Below are 23,688 nucleotides of genomic sequence, written 5' to 3'. Positions count from 1 at the left end.
TACATCAGGCATATAGTAGGCTTGTAATGGACTTAGCACATGCACATGTACTTGGGGGGTATTTGGGCCAAAAGTAAACCCTAGACCGAATTCTGCTGTGGTTTTACAGGCTAGGTGTCCATGAAGAAGTTAAACGGTACTGTGTTGTGAGTTCATTTTCCCCTTCACTACTGAGGCCCGAGGAACTCCCTCTTCTGGTGAAGAAAGGTAGTGAGCCTGATTGTCAAACACCTGGGGCTGATGATGATGACTGGCTGAGTGGAGTTAATGACTGGATATAAGGCTGCCGACGCCCTTCTGGCCTGCGGGTGATTTCTCTGTGGACTTCTAGGAAACCAGTCTGATTCCTGCTCATCTAAAGCTAAGATTTCTGCTTTGCCTTTTTGCATTAGTGTTTTGTTTTCCTTGCTTTTCTGGATTCTGCCATTCCCTGCTGGGGTTAGCTGAATCTCCTTTTGCCTGTTGCTCTGTCTTCAGTATATTCCTGAGTACTGACATAGCTTTTTTGAAGCCTAGCGTCTTCAGGGCCTTTTTTACTGTCAGTTTGTTGGCTCTTATTTTCATAGGGTTTTTCACGGATTGCAGACAGCAGCCTTCCTGTCCTTTCCTATCTAAGCTAGCGTGGGCCCCATCTTTGCTCAGTCTATCTTTCTGTCTGTGTTTTGTTCTTTCTTCTTGCTTCACCGTCATTATATGTGGGGGGCTGCCTTTTACTTTGGGGTCTGCTCTGGGGCAGTTTAGATTTCCCTTTCTGTCTTTAGGCTATGTAGTCCTCCGGCTGTGATCGAGGGGCCTAGGGCATCGTAGGAGCCCCCCACGGCTACTGCTAGTTGTGTTGATAGGTTCAGGGGTCTGCAATCCGATAGCTGCCAACTTCTCTGGTTTTCTGGACTTAGCTAGCATTACTATTTTTGCCTCCTACGGTGACTCAATCATAACAGAATCACCCGCCATACCACAGATTCTAGGGTACTCAATAGCAGGAAAGAATTGTATAAAAAAAAAAAAAAAAGTGTGTATATTTTTTCCTCTATATCTCTGAGGCCGTAGGGGGAATTTCTTTTTTCTCTCAATGGAGATAAAGCAATTGTCTGATCGTGTGGAGCAGCTCGCTGCGGAAGTGCGGGGAATTTCCGCCTACCTTGTCATTCACATGCTGCTGAACCAAAGATTCCTACACCTGATGTATTTTTTGGGGATCGGTCTAAATTTTTGAATTTCAAAAATAATTGTAAATTATTTTTTGCCTTGAAGCCTAACTCGTCAGGGAGCTCCGCGCAGCAGGTTAAAATTGTCATCTCTTTGCTGCGTGGTGATCCCCAGGATTGGGCGTTTTCTTTGAAACCAGATGATCCTATTCTGACTAATGTGAATGCATTTTTTCAGGCCTTGGGGTTGTTGTATGACGAACCTAATGCCATTGATCAGGCTGAAAAGACCCTGCTGGCATTGAACCAGGGTCGTGATTCTGCAGAGTTGTACTGTCAAAAGTTCCAAAAGTGGGCGGTACTTACTACCTGGAATGATAGTGCCTTGGCTGCTCTCTTTCGGAAGGGGTTGTCAGAAGCCGTAAAAGATACTATGGTGGGATTTCCTGTTCCCTCTGGTTTTGACGATTCTATGTCTTTAGCCATTCAGGTTGATCGGCGTTTACGCGAACGCAGAGCTGCACGAGAGGTGTTGCCACCTGTTGAACAGATGTCTGAACCTATGCAATGTGATAGAATTTTTTCCAGAGAGCAGCGTCAGGAGTTCAGAAGGCGTAATAAGTTGTGTTTTTTCTGTGGAGATGCCTCGCATATTATTTCTGTCTGTCCTAAACGCGAATAACGCTTTGCACACACGTTTTCTGTTGGTGGTGTTCAACCTAAGTTTCTTCTGGCTATTACTCTGATCTGCTCCCTGTCCACATTTTCCGCCAAGGCTTTTGTGGATTCGGGAGCAGCTCTAAATCTAATGGACTTGGATTTTGCTAAACGTTGTGGATTTCCGATGACACCTCTGCAGACGCCCATCCCTTTGAGGGGGATTGATGCTACTCCTTTGGCTAAAAAATAAACCTCAGTTTTGGACCAAGGTGGTAATGCGGGTCGCCCCAGACCATCAAGAAAATTGCAGGTTTTTGGTGTTACATAATCTGCATAATACTATTGTTCTGGGGTTTCCCTGGTTACAAATTCATAATCCAGTTTTGGATTGGAAATCTGTGTCTGTGGTGAGTTGGGGTTGTCGGTGTGCCTTTAGTGAGGCTCCGGTGTTTTCCACCTCTCCTCAGTCGCATGATGTTCCTCATTATTTGGCAGACTTTTATGATGTATTTAGTGAGAATGAGTCTGCGTCTCTGCCTCCTCATAGGAGTTATGACTGTGCTATTGAACTGAGCCCGGGGTGTAAATTTCCCAAGGGTTGGCTCTTCAATTTATCTGTACCCGAGCACGAGGCTATGCAATCCTATATTAAGGAGGCGTTGGAGAAGGGTCATATTAGACCATCCTCGTCACCCTTAGGTGCCGGTTTTTTTTTTGTAGCCAAAAAGGATGGATCATTAAGACCTTGTATTGATTATCGTGCTCTCAACAAAATTACTGTTAAATATCAGTATCCGTTACCCCTGATTTCTGATCTATTCTCCAGAGTTAAAGGTGCTTGCTGGTTTACCAAGCTTGACCTCAGGGGGGCGTATAATCTTATTCGCATTAAGCATGGGGATGAATGGAAGATGGCGTTTAATACTCCGGAGGGACATTTTGAGTACCTGGTGATGCCTTTTGGGCTCACTAATGCCCCTTCTGTCTTCCAGTGCTTCATGAACGATATTTTCCGAGATTTTGTCGATAAATTTTTGATTATCTATCTGGATGATATTTTGATCTTCTCCAAGGATTGGGATTCTCATATGGAACATATTCGGACTGTGTTCCGGATCTTGAGGGAGAATTCCCTGTATGTCAAAGGATCTAAATGCCTTTTTGGAGTACAGAGGATTTCTTTTTTGGGATTTATTTTGTCCCCGTCAACTATTGAAATGGACCCGGCCAAAGTACAGGCCATTTACGATTGGGTTCAGCCCACTTCTTTGAAGGCCCTCCAAAAGTTTTTGGGTCTTGCTAATTTTTATCGGAAATTTATGGCAAAATTTTCTAGTATTGCCAAGCCATTGACTGATTTGACTAAGAAGGGTGCTGATGTGTTAAATTGGTCTCCGGAGGCTGTTTCTTCCTTTCAGGAGCTGAAGCGAAGATTCACCTCCGCCCCGGTTTTGCGGTAACCTGATGTCTCACTTCCGTTCCAGGTAGAGGTGGATGCTTCTGAGATTGGTGCAGGAGTTGTTTTGTCCCAAAAGGATCCTGTAACATCTAAAATGAATCCCTGTGCTTTCTTTTCCCGAAAGTTCTCTCCATCTGAACGTAACTATGATGTGGGGAATCGGGAACTGTTAGCCATGAAATGGGCATTTGAGGAGTGGAGACATTGGTTGGAGGGAGCTAAGCATCAAGTCGTGGTCCTCGCTGACCACAAGAATTTGATTTACCTAGAGTCGGCTAAGCGCTTGAACCCTAGACAGGCTAGGTGGGCCTTGTTTTTTACACGTTTTGATTTTGTGGTTTCTTTTCTTCCTGGAACTAAGAATGTCAAGGCCGACACCCTCTCTAGGAGCTTCTTTGCTGATTCTCCTGTGGTGACCAAGCCTGCTACCATCTTAGGCGAAGGGGTAGTTCTTTCTGCCATCTCGCCCGATTTGAGACGTGCTCTGGAAGAGTTCCAGGAGGACAAACCTGAGCGTTGTCCCAGGGGAAAGTTGTATGTTCCTGACCAGTGGAAGAAGAGAGTGATGTCTGAAGTTCATTGCTCTGCTTTGGCTGGTCATCCAGGTATTTTTGGTACTAGAGATCTGGTGAGTCGGTCTTTTTGGTGGCCCTCCTTGTCTCGTGATGTTAGGAATTTTGTGCAGTCCTGTGGGACGTGCTCCCGGTCTAAATCGTGTTCTCGCTCTAGTGGGTTGTTGATGCCTTTGCCTGTCCCCAAGAGGCCATGGACCCATATTTCAATGGATTTCATCTCTGATATGCCTGTCTCTCAAAGGATGACTGTTATTTGGGTGATTTGTGATAGGTTCTCTAAGATGGTTCTTCTTGTACCACTCCCTAAGTTGCCGTCTTCCTCTGAATTGGTGCCCCTATTTGTACAACAGGTGGTTCGCTGCACGGGATTCCTGAGAACATTGTATCTGACAGAGGAGTCCAGTTTGTGTCTAGATTTTGGAGAACTTTCTGTTCCAAGCTGGGAATTCAGTTGTCCTTCTCCTCGGCTTTTCACCCTCAGACCAATGGGCAGACAGAGAGAACAAATCAGACCTTGGAGTCATATTTGAGATGTTTTATTTCTGCTGATCAGGATGATTGGGTTTCATTTTTGCCCTTGGCCGAATTTGCTTTAAATAATAGAGCTAGTTCTGCCACTTTGATGTCTCCTTTTTTTTGTAACTTTGGGTTTCATCCTCAATTTTCTTCAGGGCAGGTGGAGCCCTCTGCCTGCCCAGGGGTTGACACTGTGGTGGAGAGAATGCACCAGATCTGGGACCAAGTGGTGGATAAGTTACCTCTCTCCCAGGAAAAGGCCCAACGGTTTTCCAACCGACATAGGACCATTGGTCCCCAATTTAAGGTTGGTGATATGGTGTGGTTATCATCAAAAAATATTGCTATGAAGGTGGCTTCTCCTAAGTTTAAGCCTAGATTTATTGGACCTTACAAGATTTTGGAGATTATTAATCCCGTCTCTTTTCGTTTGGCTCTTCCTGTCACATTGAAAATACATAATGTGTTCCATAAATCCTTGTTGAAGAGGTTTGTTGAACCTGTTGTTCCGGGGGTTGCACCTCCAGACCCTGTATTGGTTGAAGGTAACATGGAATATGAGGTAGAGAAAGTACAGGATTCCCGTCTGGCTAGACGGAGACTCCAGTATTTGGTTAAGTGGAAGGGTTATGGTCAGGAGGATAATTCCTGGGTCTCTGCCTCTGATATTCATGCCAAAAGATTGGTGCGTGCCTTTCATCGGGCTCACCCTGATCGCCCTGGTGGCGTGGTTGAGGGTTCGGTGACCCCTCCTCAAGGGGGAGGTACTGTTGTGAGTTCATTTTCCCCTTCACTACTGAGGCCCGAGGAACTCCCTCTTCTGGTGAAGAAAGGTAGTGAGCCTGATTGTCAAACACCTGGGGCTGATGATGATGACTGGCTGAGTGGAGTTAATGACTGGATATAAGGCTGCCGACGCCCTTCTGGCCTGCGGGTGATTTCTCTGTGGACTTCTAGGAAACCAGTCTGATTCCTGCTCATCTAAAGCTAAGATTTCTGCTTTGCCTTTTTGCATTAGTGTTTTGTTTTCCTTGCTTTTCTGGATTCTGCCATTCCCTGCTGGGGTTAGCTGAATCTCCTTTTGCCTGTTGCTCTGTCTTCAGTATATTCCTGAGTACTGACATAGCTTTTTTGAAGCCTAGCGTCTTCAGGGCCTTTTTTACTGTCAGTTTGTTGGCTCTTATTTTCATAGGGTTTTTCACGGATTGCAGACAGCAGCCTTCCTGTCCTTTCCTATCTAAGCTAGCATGGGCCCCATCTTTGCTCAGTCTATCTTTCTGTCTGTGTTTTGTTCTTTCTTCTTGCTTCACCGTCATTATATGTGGGGGGCTGCCTTTTACTTTGGGGTCTGCTCTGGGGCAGTTTAGATTTCCCTTTCTGTCTTTAGGCTATGTAGTCCTCCGGCTGTGATCGAGGGGCCTAGGGCATCGTAGGAGCCCCCCACGGCTACTGCTAGTTGTGTTGATAGCTTCAGGGGTCTGCAATCCGATAGCTGCCAACTTCTCTGGCTTTCTGGACTTAGCTAGCATTACTATTTTTGCCTCCTACGGTGACTCAATCATAACAGTACTGTAATTCCTATCCAGTATGCCAGGTAACCAGTCCCCAACCTCATTTTCGGAGTCCTTTGGTGCCTTTACCAATCATAGAGGTGCCTTTTGAAAGAGTGGCAATGTATTTAGTTGGAACTGTCAATAAGTCAGCAAGGGGACACCAACACATCCTTGTAAAGCTTGGGGCAGGGTGGGGCTGCCGTGTGTGTGCACAGCAGCCTAATCCATCACAATGAACACAGAAAAATTATGGCGGACATAACCAAGTGTGCACGGCAACAGTGGTGGTGAGCCACAAACCAACAACAAGAAAATAGGGGGGGAAGCCAGCACTGCTTAAGGTTAGGACGCATAAATTGGAGTGCATATGCACATAATGTCTAGCTGTATTCAAAAATGAGATATTTAGCAAAAAAATTGATCAATTCAATTGAGCCACCCCACCGCGCCAAGGCAATCTCATATGGGGGGTCCTACTCTATATATTTTTAATAAATGCTGTGCCATTACGACCTCCTAAATACATTTAGAGCATGACCACATCAAGTGCAATCTGTACCTGAACATTACTGGATCGCTCCCATGAAGCCAGATGAAGCAAGTGCAGATGAAGGCCAACCAGGTCTGAACACAGACATATCAGGAATGCCCTCCACACATTGCCTGACCAGCACCTGATATGCACCTGCTCCATCTGGCTGCACGGGAGTGATGCAGTCATGCTTCAGGTATGGATTGTATTTGATATGGTCTTGCTTTTAAAACATTTAGGAGGCCGCAATGGCACAGTGAATAAATACAAATGTAGAGTAGGACCCCCCATATGAGATTGCCTTGGCGTGGCGGGGTGGCTCAATATATTGATAAATATTTTGCTAAATGTCTCATTTTGAATGCAGTAAGATATGTGCATATGCACCTCATGTTATGCGTTCTGACCACTGGCAGTGCTGGCTCTTCTCTCTTTTTATTGCAAATTGGTTTTGTGGCTGACCACCACTGTTGCCGTGCACGCTGGGTCATGTTCGCCATCTTTTCTGTGTTTATTGTGATTGATCTAGGCTGCTGTGCACACTCACGGCAGCCCCGCCCTGCCCCAGGCTTTATTTATTTTTGCATCCATGTCTGAGCCTGCATTGCCCTTCATCTGTGTTTGCTGGTTGGGCAGTGTGTGGAGGTCAAACCTGAGATGTCTGTGTTCAGACCTGGTTGGCCTTCATCTGCACCTGCTCCATCTGGCTGCACGGGAGTGATGCATTCATGCTTCAGGTATGGATTGTATTTGATATGGTCTTGCTTTTAAAACATTTAGGAGGCCGCAATGGCACAGTGAATAAATACAAATGTAGAGTAGGACCCCCATATGAGATTGCCTTGGCGTGGCGGGGTGGCTCAATATATTGATCAATATTTTGCTAAATGTCTCATTTTGAATGCAGTAAGATATGTGCATATGCACCTCATGTTATGCGTTCTGACCACTGGCAGTGCTGGCTCTTCTCTCTTTTTATTGCAAAAGAACTCATGGGTATGCTTTCCTGGGTGGGAATTCCTCAAGAGATTTTAACAGACCAGGGAACCCCCTTTATGTAAAAAATTATGAAGGAAATCTGCCGCTTGTTAAATGTTAAACAATTGCACACATCGATCTATCATCCCCAAAGAGATGGTCTGGTAGAAAGATTCAATAAGATGCTGAAGAGCATGTTGAGAAAAGCAGTTTCCAAAGATGGGAAGGATTGGGATCTCTTACTGCCATATCTGCTGTTTGCAGTGCGGGAGGTGCCCCAGGCATCTACGGAGTTCTCGCCCTTCGAACTATTGTATGGCAGACATCCACAGAGCTTGCTTGATATAGCCAAAGAGGCCTGGGAGGACCAACCTACCCCCCACAAAAGAGTGATAGAACATGTTGCAAAAATGCAAGAAAGAATGGAGAAAGTCCTACCATTAGTCCGGGAACATATGGAGGCAGCACAACGGTCGCAGAGTTGGGTCTATAACCGGGAGGCTTGGGTAAGAACCTTTAGCCCTGGGGAACGGGTGTTAGTACTTGTGCCTACAGTAGATAGCAAATTTCTTGCAAGGTGGCAGGGATCCTACGAGATTATAGAGAAGGTGGGGCCAGTAGACTACAAGGTACATCAACCAGGACGGAGAAAGTGAGAAAGCCAGAGCAGGTTTATCACACTAATTTGCTTAAACCATGGAAAGATAGAGATCACCTTGGGGGGGATAGTCCGCTGCCTGCATTTCAGGTGGAGAAGGCTCCATTACCTCTGTGGGAGTCAGTAAAAACCCTCTCCGTAGTCAAAATCGCAGATACTTTGTCTCCTAGACAGGTTCAGAAAAGCCGGGAGCTTGTTAGCCGAAATACAGATGTTTTTTCGGAGCTCCCTGGATGCACCTCCCTAATCCAACATGACATTGTCACGGAACCACAGGCAAAAGTCTGGCTAATGCCATATTGGTGCCTGAGGCCCGGCGTCAAGTCATCTCGGAGGAGGTAAAAACTATGCTGCAGTTAGGGGTCATTGAAGAGTCCCAAAGTGAGTGGGCCAGCCCAATAGTCCTAATACCCAAGCCTGATGGGACGCTAAAGTTCTGTAATGACTTTAGAAAACTTAATGAAATTTCAAAATTTGACACTTACCCCATGCCCCGGGTCGATGAGTTGATAGAGCGGTTTGGGCAGGCACAGTATTTTTCAACCCTTGACCTCACAAAAGGATATTGGAAGGTACCCCTAACAGAGGCGGCGAGGGAAAAAACGTCTTTTGTAACACTCGAGGGGCTGTTCCGGTATAAAGTATTACCCTCCGGGTTGCATGGCGCGCCAGCGACGTTCCAGTGGTTAATGGATATTGTTCTCCGTCCCCATCGCAGCTATGCCTCAGCCTATCTAGACGATATTGTGGTGTACAGTACAGACTGGGAAAGTCACTTACCAAAAGTAGAGGCAGTCATAGATTCTCTGCGACAAGCAGGGCTAACTGCCAACCCAAAGAAGTGTTCCAGAGGGTTGGAGGATGCTCGGTACTTGGGTTACATCATTTGGAGAGGAGTCCTTAAACCCCAAGTAAACAAGGTGGAGGCAATCCAGAACTGGCCCCGTCCCCTCACAACAAAACAGGTAAAAGCCTTTTTAGGTTTAGTGCGATATTACAGGCAGTTTTTCCCAACTTTGCTACCCTGTCCGCACCTTTAACAGACAGCTTGAAAGGGAGGAAGTCTGTGATGGTCCGCTGGAATGATCAGATAGAGGAGGCCTTTGTAAAGTTGAAATTGGTACTGTGTGGTACACCAGTTCTGATCACACCCGATTTCAAAAGAGAGTTCATTGTGCAGACTGATGCCTCTGAGATAAGGCTCGGTGCCATGCTGTCTCAGGAGGTTACCGGGAAGAGCATCCCGTTAGTTTCCTAAGCCGGAAGCTTACCCCAGCTGAAACCAAGTACAGTATTGTGGTGAGAGAGTGCCTGGCCACTAAGTGGACACTTGAGTCATTGCGCTATTATTTGCTGGGGAGAACATTTTGGTTGGTGACAGATCACTCCCCTCTTATCTTACGTGGATGAGTCAAGCTAGAGAGAGGAATGCACGAGTCACCAGGTGATTCCTGTCCCTGCAAAATTTTAAATTTTCAGTAGAACATCAGGCAGGCAAACTACAGATAAATGCAAATGCCCTGTCCAGAGTTCACTGTATGTCTTGTGTCCACTCCCCTAAGATTGAACAAAGGAGGGAGATATGTGGTAGAGCAAAGGGTGTTTTGCTGGATGGGAGATACATTTCTCCCAGCAGGTTAAAGTTTGGCCGGGATTTTCCCTAAAGAAAAGGACCTGCGATGATGTCATGGTCACATGATCATCCCATGTGATGTCTACCTCATCTGTGGGAGGGGTTATGGGCTATGTAATGGAGGTTGGTATTTGGCACATGATGAGTGTGTGTGGAAGATACAGGAACTTGGCTGGAGTTAGCAAGAATTTGTTTGCTGGATTACCTGTGCTGCAGAGCTTTAGCAGCAAGACTCCAAACAACCCTGGGAATGGCACCTGGCAGATGCTGCTGACCTGGCAGCTGCTTAGTTAAGCCGGTCCCATGCAAGGGTGAGTCTGCGACCAGTGGTTCTCCAAGCTGGAGTATATTTATGTTTTCTGTTACTTTCTGTTAATCTGCTGTGTTAAAGTGACATTAAACCACTGAAGTTGGACTTTAAGCCTTTGTGTTGCCCTGTTACTGCGGCCCTGCCATTGCCTACCAGAGAAAATCCCTACAATGCCTTATAGGTCAGATCAAAATATATGATTTTACACCAACCCCTCATGAAGGTATGCATCACATTCTTGGCAGAGTCTCCTTATACCCAGTGTAAGATGGCCACCGGACGAGTCCTTGAGGGGAGATATGTTTCTTTGCGGTTATTAGCTGCGGTGATGTGAGCTCGGAAGTATGCTCCAGCACATATAGTGCAAAGAGAGCTATTTGGGCCACTCCAGGGTTGAGTTTTACGAGGAGTCATAAGAGATGGGTTGGAATGACCGCTTACATATCCCAACCCCAGGGGTGTGGTTTGGCTAATAAAATGAAATCCAGATGTTTCATTCAGTGTCTGTGGCTGGAGATAACATAGTAACATAGTAACATAGTTTTGAAGGCTGAAGGAAGACCTTATGTCCATCTAGTTCAGCCTATTTTTAGTGCAGCTGTTCTGCATTGTTGATCCTGGGGAAGGCAGAAAACCCACAGAGTAGAAGCCAATTTTCTCCATAGGGAAAAAAAATTCCTTCTCCTAAGCTGGGTCAAGCATCTACCTATAATATTCTGTTATTCGTAACCTTCTATACTGTTACTCACAAGAAAAGCATCCATTCCTTTCTTAAATTCATTCAGTGAGTTGGCCATCACCACTTCCTCAGGAAGAGAATTCCAGAGCCTCACTGCTATTACCGTGAGGAACCCTCTTCTATGCTAGTGCAGAAATTGTCTTTCCTCCAAACGAAGAGAATGCCCCCTTGTTCTTGTCACAGTCCTTGGTACAAACAGTTCATTAGAGAGATCTCTGTATGGCACTCTGATATACTTGTACATATATATTAAGCCTCCCCTAAGTCTTCTTTTTTCTAGAGTAAATAGACCTAATTTTGATAACCTTTCTGGGTATTGTATTGTAGTGAACCAACTCCATTTATCATTTTAGTAGCCCGCCTTTGAACCCTTTCAAGTTCAGTAATGTCTTTCTTGAGCACCGGTGTCCAAAATTGCACACAATACTCCAAGTGTGGTCTGGCGAGTGATTTGTACAGAGGGAGAATTATGTTTTCATCTCGTGTCCCCAGACCTCTTTTAATGCATTCCATGACCCTATTCGCTTTGGTGGCAGCTGCCTGACACTGGGCACTCCAATTTAGCTTCTTATTGACTAAGATGCCTAAGTCTTTTTCCATGTCTGATTTCCCCAGCAGTTTCCCATTTAGTAAGTAATTGTAGCATCTGTTTCTCCTTCCCATGTGCATAACCTTACACTTATCTGTGTTAAACCTCATTTGCCATTTTTCAGCCCAATTCTCCTATTTACTCAAATCTGTCTGTAGTTGCAAACTGTCCTCCTTTGTGATAACTACCTTACATAGTTTTGTATCATCTGCAAATACTGATATTGTGAGGCTCTGAGCCATGTTCCTGTTCTGTTTGACTTTGCCCTTACTTTTGCCCTTATCAAAGATGGAGTAAGTAGCTTCACAAGGGGCCATCTTGTTCCTGTTTGACTTTGCCCTTACTTTTGCCCTTATCAAAGATGGAGTAAGTAGCTTCACAAGGGGCCATCTTGTTCCTGTTTGACTCTTCCTGTTTCCTGCCTGCTGTGTACAAAAGGGACTCAGCACATTATACCTGTGCTTGTGTATCTGGATCTTCACCTGCTGCCAAGCTTGGAGAACTCGCATTGTGCCTGCTTCTTCTATACTTCGGGATTCCCCGTTTGTTACTTACCTGCCGTCCTGCCTGACCGCCTCTCCTGTCCGGATCTGCTCTGCTTCATTCATCTCTGCGGCCTGCTCTCCGCTTGAAGCCTGGTCCAGGCTCAGGACTTTAGGACTGTGTGCTCCCGGACCTCAGACTCTCGCCAGTTGGTTCGTACAGACTCTACCTGTTGCCAGAACTTATATCTGCTTACCGTGTAATACTGAAGCCTGCTTCCTGCAATACCCCTGAACTATCTTTGCATAGTACTGTGACCTGTTGCTACAATACAATACTGAACCTTTGAACATATACTGTGTCTGTCTTCTCTGACCCATGCTACCGAGTTCCATAGAACCTATAGTACCAATTTGACAGATATTTTACTGTGTAAGCCATCCACTAGATCATTAATAAATATATTAAATAGTAGGGGGCCCAATACAGAACCCTGTGGTACCCCACTAGTAACCCTGGCCCAATCTGAGTATGCGCCATTAATAACCAATCTTAGTTTTCTATCACTAAGCCAGCTACCTACCCATCTACACACACTTTCCCCTAGCCAAGCTTTCTCATCTTACTTACCAATCTTTTATGTGGGACAGTGTCAAATGCTTTAGAGAAGTCGAGATAAATGACATCCAATGATTCTCCTTGGTCCATTTGAGAGCTTACATCCTCATAGAAGCTGATCAGGTTAGTTTGACAGGAGCGATCCTTCATAAATCCATGTTGATATGGAGTTAAACATTTATTAACATTGAGATATTCCATAATGGTATCCCTTAGGTGTGGAGACCTTCAGTGTGTGTGTGCTTAAGACACTGAGCGAGAGGACCCGCAGTACAATATGGGCTGTTTATTTTTCTGCTTGCTTTTCACTTTGTGCAGAAAAGCCTGTTCGTTTGCTTTGGCTACCTCCTACACCAGGTATAAATACACCAATTTTTCTAGCTATAATAGATTAATGCAATATATACCAATATTGGTGATGGACTATGCAATGCTTCATATCAGGATGTTCAATAAATATTGAACACTATTGTTACACTCTGCTAGGCTAAGGGCTTGTGCAATTAAATATAACAGGCTTATGCATTACTTGCCATATAGAAATTGGTCACGTTGATTCATTAAATATTTATACATTTGCCCTTGCCCAAGTATTGTGCTGGTAATATATTGGCCTAGGCAGGAGTCCACATTTCAAATTCTAAATTATTTGTGGTAATACTGTGGTCCAGAAGTAAGACCACTTTTCTCCAGAAAAATAATTTGTGCTGGTACTATTTTTTTTGCCATGCATGAGTCTACGTTTGAAAATAAAAATTGTTTGCGCTAATAGCATGTTCCCAAAACAGGGCCACATTTAAATATTTAGTGCTACTAGTTTTTCTCCAGCCAGGATTCCACATTTCTGAATCCAAATCCAAATTGTTTTTACTATTGGCATGCTACAGAAATAAGGTTACATTTCATTATAGAAACCCTTTGTGCTAATTGTGTGGTCCAGCCAGCTGGTCACATTTCAAATTTCAGCATTGGACAGGGCCTGGGACAGAGTTTGGAGCAGCATTTCTAGCTTAAACATTGATCAGTAACAGGTAGATAAGTGAGTGGTATAGGCCTGGTAGTCTCAAAGCTCTGCCAAGTTTATGGCAGACACATGAAAGAGATCCAACATGGAATCCAAACATTTTCAAAAATTAGGGGCAGACACCACTAAAGTGGCATTAATTTATTTTTTTTACTCACTTATATAATATTATTAATTCTACAGCACTTTACAGACATTATCAATTTCCCCAGAGTAGAAATAGCATTATGGGGCTCTGACACCCTTTCCACTAAAGGCAGCCCACCAGATTGAGACCCAACTTAGAGTCTCAACATTTCATAAAATTGTTTGTAGCAGCAGCAACTGTGGCACCCCTGAGGCTCAGTCGCCAAAGAGGTACTGCACCTCCTCCTGAGGAGTGGTGCCCCACCATCCAGGTAAGTTAGAGACTCCTGACCACGCTCCATCACTCGCACCCCACACAACATGGTAGTTCAGCAAAGCCACATTGTGGCTCCTTGCTTAGAGAGTAGCAGAGCACCTTTGGTGGTTCCCTGCTTGGAACACGAAATGTGCTGGGAGGCGGGTGGAGTTGAGAATACATGAAAGAGCGGGAAGGTCTAGAGAATCAGTCAGTAGGTGAGTCTGAGAGAGGAAGCCACTCAGAGAGGAGTGAGGAAAGAAGATCCCTGGAAGAGGAATGGAGGAAGGAGGTGCTGCAGCAGACCTGAGTGACCCGGGTCTGCTGGCACGGTAAAGGAAAGAAGGAGAAAAACATTGAACTGAAACCTGATCTTCCATAAGAAGGAAAGAATAGTACGGAACATAGGAGTAAAAGGGAACAGAGAGGACGTGGGTTAGAGGAAGAACCCAGCCTAGAAGTTCTAAGCGCAAGGCCAGGGTCCGGTCCCCGAGGTTGTAAGGACATTAATGGTTCTGCAGCAGACACCGGTGGAGTAGTGGGCTGTAAATGCACTACTCCCATCTAAGACTTGGGGGCACAACAGCAACTCGGATAGTGAGCCGGGACTCAGGAGTAAGGAGTCCGCGAAGCAGGCTACAGCTGTCTGCCGTACAAGTAGAGTTCTTGGGAACATCAGTCAGGAGGCACTCCAGTGTAACTCAGTACTGGGAGTACTTCAAACTTAAAGGCGCTATAGAGGAGACATTCAGAAAGGTACATGTTGGCTGAGCGTTGGAAGGGAGCATTCAATCTTGCCTGGAGGTTGACTGAGTCCCTGACCCAGAGGACACGGCATGGAGGCAGGCACCTGTGTGTACTACAGACTGTGAGTAAAGCTTTGGAACTGCAAGTCCTGGTGTCCTCCATTAATTCTTGTGCCAACGCATCCAACCCCGCTACATCTGGGTTCCAGCTTCTACACCGCTTGTGCCTCTCCTCTTCCCTCACATCTACACTGCCCTGGGGCTACAGCTCCACCTGTGGGGAGCTTTACCATCTTGGCTGCAACAGACTACCAGCCCCAGAGGATCAGCATGCAGCGTGGGCCTAACATCTCACTTGCCGAATACCACAGGTGGCGTCACAAACTAGTCATTCAATCCATTACAGTCCCCCCCATTACTTGGGCACCCTGGGCCACGGACCGGGTCCCCGCTGCTGTGACACATCCCGCTGATACCGGCCCGGTACCAAGTACCCCACAGCCCTGGGAGGGTGACCCACAACAGCAGGCACAGAAGCAACGACAAAGGTGTCACAGACTGCAATAGCGTGAGATCAATGCAGCACAACAAAAACAACATCATCGCTTAGTCTGCCCAGTCTGTGACTGGGGTGCAAAAGTCATTTTTAATCCATGACTTGTTCATCTTCATGAAAGTTAGGTGGTCTACACTCTCAGGGGACAGGCATATGCAATTATCAATCAGGACACCACCAGAAGTGCTAAAGATACGGTATGAGAGAATGATGTCTACTGGGCATGACAAAACTTCCAAGGTGTGCCAGGCAAGCTCATGCCACTATGCCATTTTTGAATACCAAAATGCAAAGGGTCCAAACCACCCCTGATGGCATTGATATTGCCATAGTCAAAATACTCCTGCACTATCCTCTCCAGTTGTTCACTGCATGTCAGACGTGTACTGTGTTCTGCTGGTTCACTGGCTGGTCTAAAAAAATGTGTGAAACTCACAGAAATTGCTTCTTTTAATTTTTAGTTATTTTACTCGCTTATATAGCACCATTAATTACATGGCACTTCACAGAGATTTTCAGCACTGTCCCTAATGGGGCTCACAATCTAAATTTCATATCAGTTTATCTTTGGAGTGTGGGAGAAATCCAGAGTAACTGGAGGAAACCCACGCAAACACGGGGAGGACATACAAACTCTTTGCAGAAGGTGGGGTTTTAACCCAGATTCCCAGTGCTGCAAGGCTGCAGTGCTAGCCACTAAGCCACCGTGCTGCCTCTGCCACTTACACTGCTGCTGCTAATATATTTGCGTTGATGACTTGATGTTACCGGGGTTGGAAGTCTATACGTGCAATGCACATTGTGTGCCTCACTGCTGTCTTGTGAAAATTCACTTATAAGATTGTCTGCAAGTGTGCATATGCACGGCCCTTTCAAGGGGGTGAAGCATCTGGTAAAATTTACTCTTGTATCACAAATCCAACAGAGTGGCAGCCAGTAATCAGCACTATTTCTTGTAACAACAATACGGCCAATAATCATGTTGCAGATAGTGCAACAAGAAGGCATTCATGTGTCGACTGCTTCCGTAAGGTCCAAGCACATGGTAACATAGTTAGCAAGGCTGAAAAAAGACATTTGTCCATCCAGTTCAACCTATATTCCGTCAGGATAAATCCTCTGATCTACGTCCTTCTAAAGAACCTAATAACTGTAAGATACAATACTGTTATGCTCCAGGAAGACATCCAGGCCTCTCTTGAACCCCTTGACTGAGCTCACCATCACCACCTCCTCAGGCAAGGAATTCCAGATTCTCACCGCCCTAACAGTAAAGAATCCTCTTCTATGTTGGTGGGAAAACCTTCTCTCCTCCAGACGCAGAGATTGCCCCCTTGTGACTGTCACATTCCTTGGTATAAACAGATTCTCAGAGAGATTTTTTTTATTGTCCCCTTATATACTTATGCATGGTTACTAGATCGCCCCTCAGTCGTCTTTTTTCTAGACTAAATAATCCTAATTTTTGCTAATCTCTCTGGGTATTGTATTTCCCCCATCCCCTTTATTAATTTTGTTACCCTCCTTTGTACTCACTCTAGTTCTATTATATCCTTCCCGAGCACCAGTTCCCAAAACTGTACACAGTACTCTATGTGCGGTTTAACCAGGGATTTTTACAGAGGCAGTATAATGATCTCATCATCATGTGTATCCAGACCTCTTTTAATGCATCCCAAGATCCTGTTTGCCTTGGCAGCCGCTGCCTGGCACTGGTTGCTCCAGGTAAGTTTATCATTAACTTCTCCCACCACCAACTATGGTGTGTTGGTGGTGGAGAAAGGCTTAAGTTTGCTTCCTCCGTCTTCTCCTGACAACCATGGTCAACAGAGAGGAGATCATTATCCTCTTCATCTCCTAACTGTTGAGTGCCCATCACCTCTTTCTCCTCATACTACTCCATTTTTCCTCGGGTCCTGCACCTTAAATATCAGTTTGTCTGCTACCTTGAGCTCCCCTCGATCGCTATAATCCAACCTCCAATGGCACCCACCTGAGCGATGACAGTCCAAAAGTTAGAGATATTGTTATCACTTCGCATTCTACTCTGCTTGCTCCTCTTCCTTGGCCACCACCACCTCCTTCTTCAGACTGTTCAAAGTATGACCGGAATAGTGATGCTGATGATGCCATCATCAGCGCTAACCATCTTAGTTGCCATTTTGAAACTGTGCAGAAGGGTGTAGAGGTCCTTAATCTGTGCCCACTCTGTAAACGTGATATGTTCCACGCCTGTACTGCATTGGCTCAGGCTATACAACATGACCTACTGTGTCAGGTATTTCCTCTGCCCACTCCTCAAGCATTATTTGTTACACACTTATACTGCATTGGGACAGGCTATGCAAAATGTCATGCTTTACCAGAGGTCATCACTGCTGCCATAGTCACTGCATCATGTGTAGAGTGTAATTCCATGGCATTCCAGCACATTTCAACCAGTTAACTGGTAGCCTGAAAGGCCTCTGTAGCAATATATGTCGATGATTATGATTGGTGAAGATGCCAGAAATGAACACACAATAGCTGGGCTTTTTGCAGCAGCACATCCAGGCTGGGATAGTGGCATAGAAATTTCTGTACCACCATGGTGAGGATGTAAGCCATGCAAGGTAGGTGCTTGAGGTTGCCCGGTGTAGGTCCGCCACCAGGTTCAACCCAATTTTCGCACATGGCCTTCACTAACTCCAGACTCAATGGAGACAGCCATTGCGCAAACTTGGCCTGGATAGCTGTCCAACGGTTGAGCTCTGTGACTGCCTTCTTCAAGGCATATTCATTTAAACAGTGTCTGATAGCAGTTTTCCTTGGCAGCACAGTACAGAGGTGGGGGGGATATTCTCTGCACTGTTGGAAAGTGTGTCTCATTAAGGGAGAATTTGAGGGCACAGGTAGAGGCCCTAGAGGAGATTGAGGAGGCAGAAGCATTGGAGGAAGGGTTACATACAGAAGTTTGTCTCGCAATCCTTGGGGATTCCAAGATTTTCTGTCTAGTGAAACCTTGGTGTCTAGTGTTTTAGTTCACCATTCCTTGGTGTTTATTGGTTTAGTTTTCTAAACCCTATTGTCAAGTAGTTTAGTTCTCCATCTTCTGATGTGTAGTGGTTCAGTTAACCAACTTTATTTATTTAGTAGTTTATTTCTCCACGCCCTATTATCTAGTAGTTTTCTTCTTCTTCTTCTTATGGTATGTGGTGGTTTACTTCACCATCTCTAAATGCCCTGCAAGGCTTTGCAAGGCTTGGACATTACAAGACTTGTGGAGCATCCCTTTCTCCGACTAGCCCCAAAAGCTACCGATTCACCCAGTGAACAGTCAACAAAATGTAACGCCCCTGTCCATGCTTGTTCGTCCAGATGTCAGTGTTGAAATGCACCCTGGGAGACAGATTTTTTTCAAGGAATGGTTGATGCTGTCTTTGACATGCTGGTGTAGCGCAGGCACATCTTTCTTAGAGAAGTAATGGTGACTGGGCATCTGGTACTAGGGGATTGCGATGGCCATCAGCTTTCACAAATCATCTGTATTCACTAGATGGAAAGGCTGCATTTTTGTGGCCAACAGATTGGATTGGCCATCAAATTATCCCAGAGATCACAGGACGCTGTGATCTTTGGAGCGAAGAGCTCTCAGCTGGCCCTTATTGTCCAGACTATTACCTGATTGGGCGACAATCAACTGAGGGGGCCGCAGGTTGTTCACAATAATTAGTTCTTGGAAAACTAATAGTCAGCATACAGCATGACCACATATGGAAAACAATGCATGGAATACATGTATACCCATGTATGATCATTTCTAACTCCATGATAACCCCACACTCCTCGACTCCACCACCAATCCTGTTTTTAAAGAAATAAATACAGGCCCTTTGGACGCCATTCTTCTTTTGAGGTTCACACCTTCAGGGTCTTACATCCCCCTCAGAGTAGCTGTCATATACCATTCCCCAGGCTCACCCACCCACTTCCTTAACCACTTTACTGTCTTGCCGCCACACTTTATGTCCTCAGAATTGCCAACTCTTATCCTGGGAGACATCAACAACCCCACCTCCTCAGTTGCATCCCTGCTTCTATCGCTAGCCACTTCTCGTGGCCTCTCACAACTTTCAACCTTTGAGACACACAAAGACAGTAATACCCTTGATCTGGTCTTTGTCCTGCTCAGTTCAATCCCCTACATAGATAACTCACCTCTTACCCTTTCTCCAACATTAAATTAGGAGAATAACCACAATTTACACATTTTTAGGCACTCCATAAAACACATCTGTTTAGGGCGGCCTATCATGTGCTCTAGTCAAAGTCCTATTTATATATAGTCTATTCTCTACTTCTCTCAACATAATTCGCCATCTCAATCATAGTAGGATGATGTAGTCTCTGGCAAAAACACCTTTTCCACATTTTCTTTTTCTGCGTTGTAAGAGGACCAATGAGGTTCATTGTGAAGATTATGCTGGGAAAATAAACCCAATACATCTTGGCACACATCAAACAGAAACTCACATTGAAACAGCATCACCTTCTCATGTGAAAAAAGGAAACTAAGCAGCAAAATGAGTAGGTTTAAGCTGTCCTGGTTCCTCTCTTCACGGTTGTCTTTCTGGGAACCAGTGTTCACCCGCAATTATTGACTTATTTTCATTAGCCCCATCATTATCCTCACCTACTGTTTTCCACAAGTTTTCTTCTCTATCTCCATTGCATCATCAGTTCTCCTTTTGTGTGTCCAAACAACATGCATTTAGTTGTCCAGTTACATGGAAATTGTAATTCCATATGTCCAAGTTCACCACAATTGAATGAATTGTATGTGCAAGTGCATCTGATCTGATCTTATCTGATCTTTGTCTGGCTCAGTTCAATCTCCTACCTAGATAACTCATTTCTTGGCCTTTCTCCCCCATGAAATTAGGAGTCTAACAACAACTTACACATTTTTAGGCACTCCCTAAAAGCACATGTGTTTAGAGCAGCCTATCACGTTTCCTAATCAAAGTCCTTTTTATACTCTATATAGCCTATTCTCTACTTCTCTGAACATAATTTTCCATCAAACTCAATCGTACCCAAAAGCTTCATGCTGCCATTATCTACCCCCATTTCTTCAAGATGGTTGGACCATCATTGTAAATAAGCACCTGTATTTTGTGTCACCCCCACCTCAATGTAGATTGTAAGCTCCAAATAGCAGGGTCGACATTATTTTTGCTCTACTTGTTTGATTATAGTAAACTTTGCAACTTTTGACTGTATTATACATGAACTGCTGACTTGTAAAGCTCTGCGAAATATGTTTGCCCTAAATAAATAAATGTTATTATTATTAGTAGATTGAAGATGGTGGAGTTCAAGCTTTTAGCTTTGGCATGTGTAGGAGGAAACAATCTTTTACATGAGCACAACTGCACAAACGAGGGCTGGCTGTTGTGCTGACAGGGTGGAATAGGGTGAACACGACAAGCTGCTGAACTGTGAGAGAGGTGCAGGCAGAGTCTGATATGTTCAGTGAATATTGCAAAATCGGCAATTGCATTTCGAACCGAACATTGCAATATTTGCTCATCTATAATGATAACAGGTTCTACTGTGGGTCAATTGAGAAGTCAACTGTCTTCTTGCCTACTGAAAATAGACATTTGGACAATTAAGATTACAAGCTGTGTCTTCACAGTAGACAAATTTTATTTCTGCCTCATTTTTAGGACAAATTCAAAAGCATGTAACAAAAGAATGACTGTAATGTAGAAATAAAGTTATCAATCTGAATGCACAATAGTTATTTAATTTATATATTTATTAGATTGTTGTTCGGCAGTTAAATATTAGGTATTGATAACCTGCATGCTAGTGCAAGCTTGTGCCCTTGTGGACAATTTGGATGCTGTATGAATAATCTGGAAATTGATTGGAGGAGGTATTAGTTTCTACAAAGAAATTCTAGCATATTTTAGTATAGTGCAAATTATAGTAATGATTTCTTCAACCTAGAAGATTTCTGGAGTGAACTTGTGGATTGAAGGAAATAGTTTTATAGTTTTTGGTATTATGCCATGAAAGCAGTGGGCATGCCAATGCTGGATAATAATTGAATTTATAGCAGTGTTATGAATAGAGCTTCAAAATGTTATCTGTAATGCCCTTTTTTAGATAAACTTGCATTGTGCTAATTTATTCATTAAATGTCTGTTATGTTGTCAGCATCTCTTAAATTGGTCCTTGTTTTCAATGATATCACTGATCCAGCAGAATATTTTGCATATATTAGTTTCTTCTCAAAGTCTCTGCCTTAATTGTTTTATAGTATCATGGAAAGAGCTCACAGCTTTCAGAGAAAGAATGATGTACTATACTTTGTTGCATTTGTGTGCAGTCAAAGATCAACCTAATCGGAAAGATGTTGACAGCATACATCTTGAGCACTGCAGATAAATTGCTTTAATTTATTTTTTGATAAATTATATTCTAATGAATGTTAATGTACTTTGGTTTTAAAGTGTTTAAAGGCAAGCAAAAGAAAATGAAATTACATGTCTTATGATAGCAGGTTGGTATGTATAGTCAATCGTGTCATTTGAAATTTAAATCTCCAGTTTCAACAAAATTTTCCAAAATATTTAATTTGCAGCAAATTGATATGCCATGAATCACAATACAGCAGAGCCTACAATTTCTATCAAAAGACATGTATTGCGCCCCTTTTAAGCTTTTTACTTTAGCTGTGTTTGCGTTAATGTTAAAGTGTCCTCATAAAAGTATAGTAACTCGTTAGCTTTAGTAACTAACAATCCATTTGATAATAGGGAGTAAAACAGACTTTTTATGTTTGTTTTTCTATTTAAAAATTGTTCAAAAATTGTACCTTTTTAGTTACAGAAGAGCAGATCTTTTGAAATTGGAATTTGCAGACTTCAATACATTTTTCTCAAAAATGTGATATGAGGAGAATAAATTACCATATATACTCGAGTATAAGCTGACCCAATTATAAGCCGAGGAACCTTATTTTGCCATGGAAAACTGGGTAAGCTTATTGAATCGAGTATAAGCTGGGTTTCCATTATCCCCTCATCCCTGTCCTGGTATGTGTGGCTCCCCCTGCTGTATGCCTGGTTCCTCCATCCTCCCCCTGCCATATGCATGGCTCCTATGTCCTCCCACTGCTGTATTCATGGCTCCTCCGCCCTCCCCCTGCTGTATGCATGGCTCCTCCGTCTTAGCCCTGTTGTTTGCATGGCTCTTCTGTCCACCCCTGCTGTATGCATGGCTCCTTTGTCTTAGTCCTGTTGTTTGCATGGCTCCTCTGTCCACCCCCTGCTGTATGCATGGCTCCTCTGTCCTCTCCCTGTTGTATGCATGGCTCCCCCGTTCTCCCCCCTGCTGTATGCATGGCTCCCACATCCTCCCCCTGTTATATGCATGGTTCCTCCATCTTTCTCCTGCTGTATGTATGGCTCCTCCATCCTACCGCTGTTGCATGCATGGCTCCCCCGTCCTCCCCCTGTTGTATTCATGGCTCCCCCATCCACCCCCTGTTGTATGCATGGCTCCCCCGTCCTCCCCCTGTTGTATGCATGGCTCCCCCCTGTGCTCCCCCTGGTGTATGCATGGCTCCCCGATACGCCTCCTGCTGTATGCACGGCTCCTCTGTCCTCCCCCTGTTGTATGCATGGCTCCTCTGTCCTCCCCCTGCTGTATGCACGGCTCCTCTGTCCTCCCCCTGTTGTATGCACGGCTCCCCCGTCCTTCCCCATCATACTCACCCCCTCCTGGCGCAGTCTCTGCAATTCCCTGCTTCTCCGATGGTCTCCGGCACCGGCAGCTTCTTCCTGTGTTCAGCAGTCACGTGGTACCGCTCATTAAAGTATTGAATATGCATTTCACACCTATGGAAGTGGAGTTGCGTGCATATTCATTACTTTATTGAGCAGTACCATGTGACCGCTAAACACAGGAAGAAGCTGCTGGCACCGGAGACCATCAGAGAAGTAGGGAAGTGCAGAGACCATGCCAGGAGGGGGTGAGTATGATGTGACAGCCGCCGGCTCCTGCCGCTCCCCCTCCCCCGCCGACCCCCTGGGACAATAACTCGAGTATAAGCCAAGAGGGGCACTTTCAGCTTTGGAAAATAGGCTGAAAATCTCGGCTTATACTTGAGTATATATGGTAACTCAAATTGCATAATTAAAATTGTTCTAATTGCCTGTAAAATATGGCTACAAGACTGAAAGTTCCATCTGGAGTCAATTGAACACATTTTGGGATCTGTAGTACAAACACAACCTTATTAATGTACAAATAATATTCATTTATCTGGCTAGGGGAAAACGGATGGTGACAAGAGGTAACAAACAGCAGACTTAACAATAAAATACATTAATTTATCATACTTTTTAGGTTACCTAAATTCTTTAAATGGTCTAAAAATTATCCATGGTATGGGGACAGATAAATGAAGTGCTGCTTTTTCATGTATAGAGCATCCATATGAAGCCGTGACACTCTTATGTAGTTTGATGCAAT

Source organism: Dendrobates tinctorius, unplaced genomic scaffold (assembly GCF_039654945.1).
Source record: "Dendrobates tinctorius isolate UK_male_01 unplaced genomic scaffold, ASM3965494v1 ptg000290l, whole genome shotgun sequence".
Classification (NCBI taxonomy): domain Eukaryota; kingdom Metazoa; phylum Chordata; class Amphibia; order Anura; family Dendrobatidae; genus Dendrobates; species Dendrobates tinctorius.
Note: the sequence above shows the minus strand (reverse complement) of the source record.